The sequence below is a fragment of the Homarus americanus genome, unplaced genomic scaffold, assembly GCF_018991925.1.
Source record: "Homarus americanus isolate GMGI-L3 unplaced genomic scaffold, GMGI_Hamer_2.0 scaffold41877, whole genome shotgun sequence".
Taxonomy (NCBI): domain Eukaryota; kingdom Metazoa; phylum Arthropoda; class Malacostraca; order Decapoda; family Nephropidae; genus Homarus; species Homarus americanus.
In genome coordinates, this window is record NW_024755445.1 from 362,820 (window position 1) to 372,197 (window position 9,378).

Sequence of the window (9,378 nt, forward strand, 5' to 3'; positions counted from 1 at the left end):
AAAAATATATGCACGAAGCAAACAAAGCAGCACACACAAACACACACACACACACACACACACACACACACACACACACACACACACACACACACACACACACACACACACACACGCACACCGCCCTGTAAAACGGTGCAAATTAATTGTGTCATTATACTTGCAATTACATTTAATCTCCAATGTTGGACCGTCAGATTGTGATTTTTTAACGAGTGAGAGTTTGTAGTTTGTGCTGACTGAACAACACAACACTGGCCGGGACGTGGGGCGTTAATGTGTCTCTTTATTAAACTTCTTTGTTACTTTAGTGATATATATACATATATATATATATATATATATATATATATATATATATATATATATATATATATATATATATATATATATATATATATATATATATATATTCTAATTAACCTTTATTTTCTTATTCTGTTCATTGATTTTTTGTTGTCTTCAATTGTCAGATATTTTGAGACAGTTTATTTAGCCAGAAAATACAGATACAGAGTGGACAATAATAACAATATTGACATGGCTGAGCCAGTTGAGGAGAGAGAGAGAGAGAGAGAGAGAGAGAGAGAGAGAGGATGCATTTGTTTTCTATTTCATTACTTTGTTTCACATATTTCCTCCAATTTTCATACACTCTGGATCCTCTCCTCTTCCTCACTCATCACTGTTGTTAAACTTTCTCTCCCGTGTCTCCCACTTCCCTCCCTCTATTCTGTCCATGTCTTCTTTTCCTTTTCCATCCATCCAAAACCCTTTAGATTCACCTTATTTCTATATGAGTGAATAATCTTAACTCACTGGCTGGCGAGACATTCCTCCAATATGGAACAAAATATTTACTCAAAATTGGATTAAAATATCTACACTACTCAATCGTAAACTAAAATCTGGATCAAAACATCAAATTTTTAAGCTACTCGATATAGATCATCAGATTAGTGTAGGTGCCTTAAATAATCTCTTCTAAGACTTTGGGATTATCATTGGATTCTTAGGTTAGGTGAGGAAGGTAATTTTAATGGTAGGCTGGGTTAAGTCTTCTCTCTTACGCTCTTCATATTTAACCATACTCTGGCTGCCAACTCCTGCTGAATTTTAATGGATTTTTTTTTCGTATTCTCAGTTATCACAAATCATTTCTATTGTCTAGGAACTTATTTTTGTTGTTGTCTTTTCTTGTACACTATTTTTGTACTTTCTTTCTTTCTTTCTTTATTGTCTCTTTTTTCATCATCATCTCTCTCTCTCTCTCTCCCGCTCCTTAGCACCTGACAATAACCATCGCCTCACCGCCGTCTCCTGTCTGTAATCCCCCCATCTGTGGCCTCGCTCGTCCAGGACACTCGCTAAGTAACACATAATCTCCTCCATTTCATACTCATCGGAAGTAAACTGTCTTAAATCCCTGTCCCAAGATTGTGGGACAACAACAACATGAGCTCAGAGATTGTTCCTGTCTGTCTGTCTGTCTGTCTGTCTGTCTGTCTATCTGTGTTTCTTGTTTTTTCTGCTTCTTCCTCTGTCTCTCTCTCTCTCTCCTTCTCTGTTTCTGTCTGTTCCTCTCTTTCTCTCTTTATTCCACTTTTTTGTTCGTTTTATCCCGTTCCTTTATTTTTGTATCACTCTGTTTATCCCTCTCTCTCAATCTCTTTTTCTTCCTTTATGCCTTACTTTCTCCTTCGTGCTTTCCCCTCTCTAGTTCTTCCCATTCTGCTCTTTTCCTGTTTTTTCCTTTCCTTAAAACTGTCTTTCTCTCTTTCTCTCTATATTTACCTCTCTCTTTCTCACTAACTTTTTCTCTTTCTGTATCTGCTTATCTCTTTATAGTTCTCTTTACCTCTCTATCTCTTTCTCTTTGTCTCTTAATACATCACACACGAGGAATGAATCATTTAGAGAAAATAAAATCAGCTGTAATTCCCGTGCAACTTCACCTTCACCTTGGAAAACAATGCAATATTGCTCGACTTGCAGCGTTTTTACCTCTTCACCCAAGTTCAATAATTCAAAGCCCAAAGAAGCAGTTTGAGTGAAGGCAATGAAGGCAGTGAAGTCAGTTTAGAAATACATGTTATAGGTATGAATGAATTAACACGCACACACACACACACACACATTGGGAATTGCTTTGGCAGGATTGTTATAAAACTTAGCGAGTGCTGCTGGAATGCTTGGGAGTTTAGCGAGTATTGCTAAGATTACAGATCAGTAATTAGCAACTTTTGTTATACTTTCAACACAGTCATTTAACGTGTATTACCAGGATGACAAAGCAGTAATTAGCAAGCTTCGATAGTTAAGCTGTAATTTGACAAGTGGTGAGGATTTCAAGGGGTGATTTAACTACTGTTGCTTGTGATGGCATGGAATAAATTAGCGAGAGATTAAACCTATGTTGTTAGTGACGATCAATTAACGAACACTTTGTAATTATTCTTGACTATTTTCCCAGAGATATAAATACAGTCTTGTTTAAAGTTCATTGATTAAGGAAAGAGTTTTTATTGTTTTATTTTTTTGTTTATCTTATTCTATAATTTTACTTTACGATCATAAAGAAAAAAGTAAGAAAAATCATAAAGGAGTTAGGCAAGGTAATATGCATTCACCTAATCTGTTTTCGTCATTACTGTAATTACTAAAAACCACTGGAATATTTTTTTAAACATTCGCATTGAGGTTTTTGTAAGAGTTTGTTGATAAGTAAGACAAAATACCTGTTAGTGTTACGGGCGTGTACTTCGGTCATCTTCCAATTGATTCCTACAGAAAATCTTACACTGTTTCTCGGTCTGGCTAGTAGTGTCCCAGGTTACATTTTATGGGTGGTAGTGTCCGTGTTGATGGCTCCAGACTTACCTGTAGGGGAATAAAGATAAATACATTAGTTATATGTAATTATTATCATCATTAAACCTACACACACACACACACACACACACACACACACACACACACACACACACACACACACACACACACACACACACACTTCCTCTGTCACTTATATTAAACCGTGTTGACTCTTTCCCTATTCATTGACTTAACCAGACTGTACACAACCACTTGTTTACCATACCAGCTGAATGTGGTGAATTATTTACCTTCCTTTTATCACCTTTTACAAGATAAACACATTCTGGCTCCTGTGGCCATAGGAGCAACTCGAATAACCGATGACCCGGGTTTAGTAAAATCGGGGCTTGTATTAATTAGGGTGATTAGTCAAATGGATCCCTGAATATTAAAGTTAATAGTCCCTAATCTTTCCATCCTGACAGCCATTAGGGTTTGGGTTTTTTTTTTGTGAATTCTTTGTCCTAATTTGTGCTCTTAATTATAGTGGGTCCCAGCTTTAAGGGGGCCTTAATTGCTCGGTGTCTGCGTCTACAGTGTGTGTCTGCTGTGTGTCTGCTCCCATTAGCTGGTCTACCGTGTGTGTGTGTATGTCTGCCGTCTGCTGAGTGTCTGCTCCCATTAGCTGGTCTACTTTGTGTGTATGTCTGCCCTCCGGTGCTTGGAAAGTCGCGCGAGACCTAAGAAATGGTGTCACTTAGTCTGGCAAGGCTGCTGCTGCTGCTTGTGTGAAGAGGAATCAATTAGATGTTGCTTTGGTAACGCTTATGTCGGTTCTGTGCTTGCGTCTGCTGAGACTTCTCCAGTGTACCTGCTGTCTGGTGTGTTCCTGTTCTCAGCTTTACATGCTTGTGTCTGCTGGCTCGCCCCCCGTCTACCTGCTCTCTGCTGTATGTCTGTTTCTGCCGATTCCCTTCTATATGTCTGCATTTTCTGACTCACTGCGTTTAACAATTATCTGCTGTGTGTCTGTGTCTCATGGTTGTCTGTTGTATGTCTGCTTTTGCTTCTTATTTCTAAAAATCCAGGTCACGAATTTCATGTACTGTGTATTAATATATATACTGAGACATTTGAGGTCGAGCAAGAAAAAAGTCAGAGAAAGAAAGAGAGAAAGCGAGAAAAAGTGTAAAGCAAGAGAAAATGAAAGAGAACCGAGACAGAAATAGAAGTAAGCAAAGTAAAATGAAAGGGAGAAAAAAGTAAGATAGAGAGACAGATGGAGAGAGAAAGTGAAAGAGAGAGATCAGGTAGAAAAATAATCAGAAGCAAAGAAAGTAAAGTGAAAAAGAAAAAGAAGCAGATAGAAAAATTAAAGAGAGAGAGAGAGGGGAGGGGGGGTTGTTATTACAGCCAGTCATGAAAGTAATAAAGGTTGGATCACGTTTTTTATCCACGTTCCTACATATTAATGTCGAGGTAAAGATCAAGATAAATTTACCCCACCTCACCCTACTCCCACTCCCTCCCTACCTGCCCTACTCTGTCCTACCATACCATACCCCGCCCTACCCCACCCTACCCCACCCCACTCCCTACCCTACCCCACCCTACCATACCATACCCTGCCCCACCCTACCCTTCCCCACCCTACCCCACCCTCCTCCCTCCCCACCCCATCCCACCTAACCACTCCACCCCATCCCACCCCAACCCCACCCCACCCCAACCCACCCGTCCCAACCCAACCCCACCCCACTCTGTCCCACCCACCCAATTCCACCCCACCCCAATCCCATCCTACCCTCCCCCAACCCACCCCACCCCAATCCCAACCCCAACCTCAATCCCATCCCAATCCCACCCCACACCGCAACCCCACTCTGTCCCAATCCCACAGCAACCCCACCTGTCCTAACCCCACCCCAACCCCAACCCCACCCCAACCCCACCCCTAACCCCAACCCAACCCCATCCAATCTGTCCCAACCCCACACCACTCTAATCCCACCCCAACCTCACCCTCAATCCCCAACCCTGCAATCCACTCTGTCCCACTCCCCACCCCAACCCCACACCCCCACCCTACCCTACTCCCTACCCCCACTCTGTCCCACCCCACCCACTCCCATTCCCACCCCACTCCCACTCCCTACCCCATCCCACTCCTACTCCTCCCCTCACCCTAACCCCAATCCCTAACCTACCCTCACCCTCCCTCCCCTACTCCTACCACTCCCCACTCCTACCCTACCCCACCCCCTTACTCTGTCCTGTCCACCCTACCCTACCCTACCCTAAACAACAAAATTATCTGTTTTTTTTTTACGGGGATTAGTCCACCCGGGCAAAGGTCACTGACCCATATCGTGGCCCTGGGGACGAAAATGTAATGATAATAATTCATAGTAAATAAATTTTATAATAAAAAGTAAAATAAAATACTAATGGTAATAATAATAATAACAACACTGTGATAATAATAATAATAAATACAAGAATGAAAAAAAAATCAATAGTGAGAAACGCTATATGTATGTTGCGTTGTCATGTAAGAGAAACAATTGAGACCCTGCAATTGTGTGTAAATGAGGCAGAAAGACCGATGAGCAACCTGGGTCTTGGTAAAAGGTAGAGTAACCCGTCTCAACAATAAGTTAAGAGAGATAAGGCCTAAATGAGTTTGGTTAAGGGGTTAAGTTAGATGAGGAGGAGTAGCCCGGGATGAGTTGGTTAAAGGATGGAGATCAAGAGTTAGATACAAGTTATGGTGGTGATGTGGTTAAGTGAGACACACACACACACACACACACACACACACACACACACACACACACACACACACACACACACACACACACACACACACACACACAAAGGTTGAGTGGACGAGAAAAAAAGAACTTGTCAGAGACGGGTGTGGGAACTTGACCTTGAACTTTTGACAATAATTAAACGACGAAGAAGAGAAAGATGAAGAAACACAACGATAAGGAACAAAGTTGCTTTTTTATTAATCAATTTATCCAATTTATCCTTCGAGTGTAATTGTGTTTTCAAATGTATGTATACGTTAATGTTAAGTATATGTATCTCGATGTCTTTGTCATGCATTATACAGGTATGTCCATAGTATATACATATATACCTGTATATTTCCTGCTACAATTGTATATATAATAAGCCTATCTCCAAGTATATATAAAAGGTACATATATAAATATTTGAGGATTTCACCAATAATCTATGATATTAATCCATCGAAATCTTTAAAAAATACACATTACAAATTAAATAATACACGTAAGAGTTCGTCAATGTGAGGCGGAGTAACACCTCGAGCCTTCAAAGTCATCGGGAGTCACAGAACAAAGTCTTTATAGTGAGGTAATAAGGGACTGTGTTGTGCTGGCGTCCTGTACCTCAGACACTTGTGTTTAAACTAATAAAAACAAAGCTGCCTTAAACGTGGGTCTTGGTCACTGAACAAAGACTTAGATGTAATCGACAAACGTTCGTGTAAACACAATAAAAGGTTATACGACCCGGAATTTAAGCCCAAGCCAAATTAACTTATTCTGCCCGTGATAACTTAAATTATTTTTTTTTAACAAATACAAATTCAACCAAAACTAATTGACCCTAATCCTATCCTAACCTAGCCTAACCTAAAATAACCTAACCAAATTCAACCTAACTAAACTCAACCTTACAAAACTAACTTGCACACAATCCTGGTCTTCGAACAGGTCTCGTCTTAGCAATTTAGGAAAATAAATATTTTACCCACATATATTCAACAACAACAAAAAGTAAACACAAAAACTAAGGAGGCGGTGATGGCTGGATTCATATTCAATCAGAAAAAACAAAACAATAAAAGAACACAATCACTGAAGCGTTATGTGCCTCTTAAACGCGCGGGCAGAAGACGCACGCTCGGTCCCCGCGGCCGCTCAATACAATGCCAAATTCCATCATCGCTGTAAGGTGGGATTGTTTTGTCGGCGCCTCAGCTGACGGGCTTACTATATGTGGTGGAGGGGAAGGTAGAAGGGAGGGAGAGTGAGGGAGAAGGAGGGAGCGAGATATGATGGAGGTAGGGAGAGGGGAATAGATGATGGAAGAGAGACAATGAATTGGTAAAGAGATTGGAAGAGGAAGAGAGAGGGAGGAAGATAAAGAAGAGAGGGGAGAAGGGAGGGAGAGATAATGGGAGCAAGGAGAGAGGGTGAGAAGATGGCAAAGAGGCAGGGAAAGTGGCGAAGATGGAGGAAGAGGGAGAGGGAAAGAGGAGGAGATGGAAGGAAGGAGGGAGAGAGAGAGAGAGAGAGAGATGGTGTGTGCAGGTAGAGAGTAAGAGGGGTCAGAGATAGAGGGAGGAAACGAGGTAGATAAGTAAGAGAAAGATGAAGGGGAGAGATGGAGTGAGGGACACAAGGATGAAGGGGCAGAGAGGGAGGGTGGAAGAGAGGGATATAGAGAAGGAGGAAGAGAATGGGATGAAATTGAAGGAGGCAGGAAGGATAAGAGTGAAGGAGGCAGAGATACAAGAGGGAGAAGAGATAAAGAGAGGGATGGGAAAGGGAATTAGAGAGGGTGAAAGAGAGAGAAACAGGGAGTGAGAGAAAAAAGAAAGGTGGGAAAGGTAGGGGAAGGCAGAGGAAATAAAAGAGAGGATGAGAGGCAGAGAGAGGGATGGAGGTAGGGAGGAAAATGAAAGAAGGAAATAGAAAAAAAAGGAAAAGAGGGAATGAAGGAGATAGAAGCATGGTAGGATAACAAAGAGAGAGAGAGAGAGAGAGAGAGAGAGAGAGAGAGATTCAAAGGAACTGTACTAAAAAAAAAAATGGAGAGAGTCAAGAACGGAGACAAAGATGCAACAAACAGATGATCGAGGAACACCCAGCAGCCTTCCCCTCTCCACCCTCCCTGGTAAAACACACACACACACACACACACACACACACACACACACACACACACACACACACACACACACACACACACACACACACACACCAAAATGCAGAATCTCAAGGACTACAACATCACAAGCAAGCATGAGTCACGTCTGTAAGAAATTAGAAAACTTTTAGAAAGAAAATAGAAGCAGGTTGATAGGTTCTGGATGATTGCTGGCTTTTTCACATATCTACACCTCAGCTGATGATCTTCCACCCCCTGTTTGTTGGTGTCAGGCAGGGAGTCGGCGTATTGTAGTGGAGGGTTGCTCTCTCTCCCCACTCGGATCTCCTCTCCGTTCTCCCTAAGCCCCCCTCCCCCATGATCTCCTGCAGTAACTATAGCAACTAGCAGAACACCTGATGAGAGGCCATGAAAGTGCTCCAACAAGAGGATCCATCACAACTCTTTCTTTTTCCCAGTGTTCGTCTCACAAGGTCTCCTTTCTTCTTAATCACTATTGTTTGTATTATTATCTATTTCCTTTGTGTTAACTGTCTTATCTCTGTAACGAACATAGGTGTGTGTGCGTGTCATGTACAATACCACTGTACTGAATATTACAAATTGGCACCTAAAAATGTCTTCATCCACACACACACACACACACACACACACACACACACACACACACACACACACACACACACACACACACACACACACACACACACACACACACACACACACACACACACACACACACACACAGGCTCCCTAAACAGCATCATGCCTCAACTCTCCGCTCCCTGATATAACCCCTTAATGCATTTATCAGAGTATTATACACTTCTGCTCCGGCTGGCTGTAGACCCTTTCATCTTAGGATATATATTGTGTTACCTGGTGGCAAATTGAAAGCTTCACCAGGTAATATAATGCTGTATGATAAACTATATAAACTGCATTAGTGGGAGCTTCATCTTGTGACACGAAGCCTTAGTGAGCTACCACACACACACACACACACACACACACACACACACACACACACACACACACACACACACACACACACACACACATACACACACACAGGGAGGAATTTTATCAGGTCATTCATTTCACATCGCCCTTTATAATTTACAATCCATAAAAATAGTTTTAAATGCAGTAATTCGTTCATGTATAGACTATGGTAGATTTTATAAAGGAAATTGGTGCTGATGGATTATAACCCAGGTGTCGACGATTCTTCTTGCATCTGATTACTTTTACGTCGGCTTTTCTGTAAGTTCTCTATCACCTTCTGCTGATTTTTATTATGATTTCCTCACCTGAAAGATTGAGGAACAACAACTACGTCAGGTTATACACTACACAACAACTACGTCAGGTTATACACTATACACCAACTACGTCAGGTTATACACTACACAACAACTACGTCAGGTTATACACTACACAACAACTACGTCAGGTTATACACTATACACCAACTACGTCAGGTTATACACTACACAACAACTACGTCAGGTTATACACTAGACATGTATTAATACGCTCCACCAACTAATGGCCTTCAGCGTGTATGATTTTGTACTTCTTTTTAGGTATTATAAAAAATATTACTTCCTTTTGAATTTTTGTTATCAT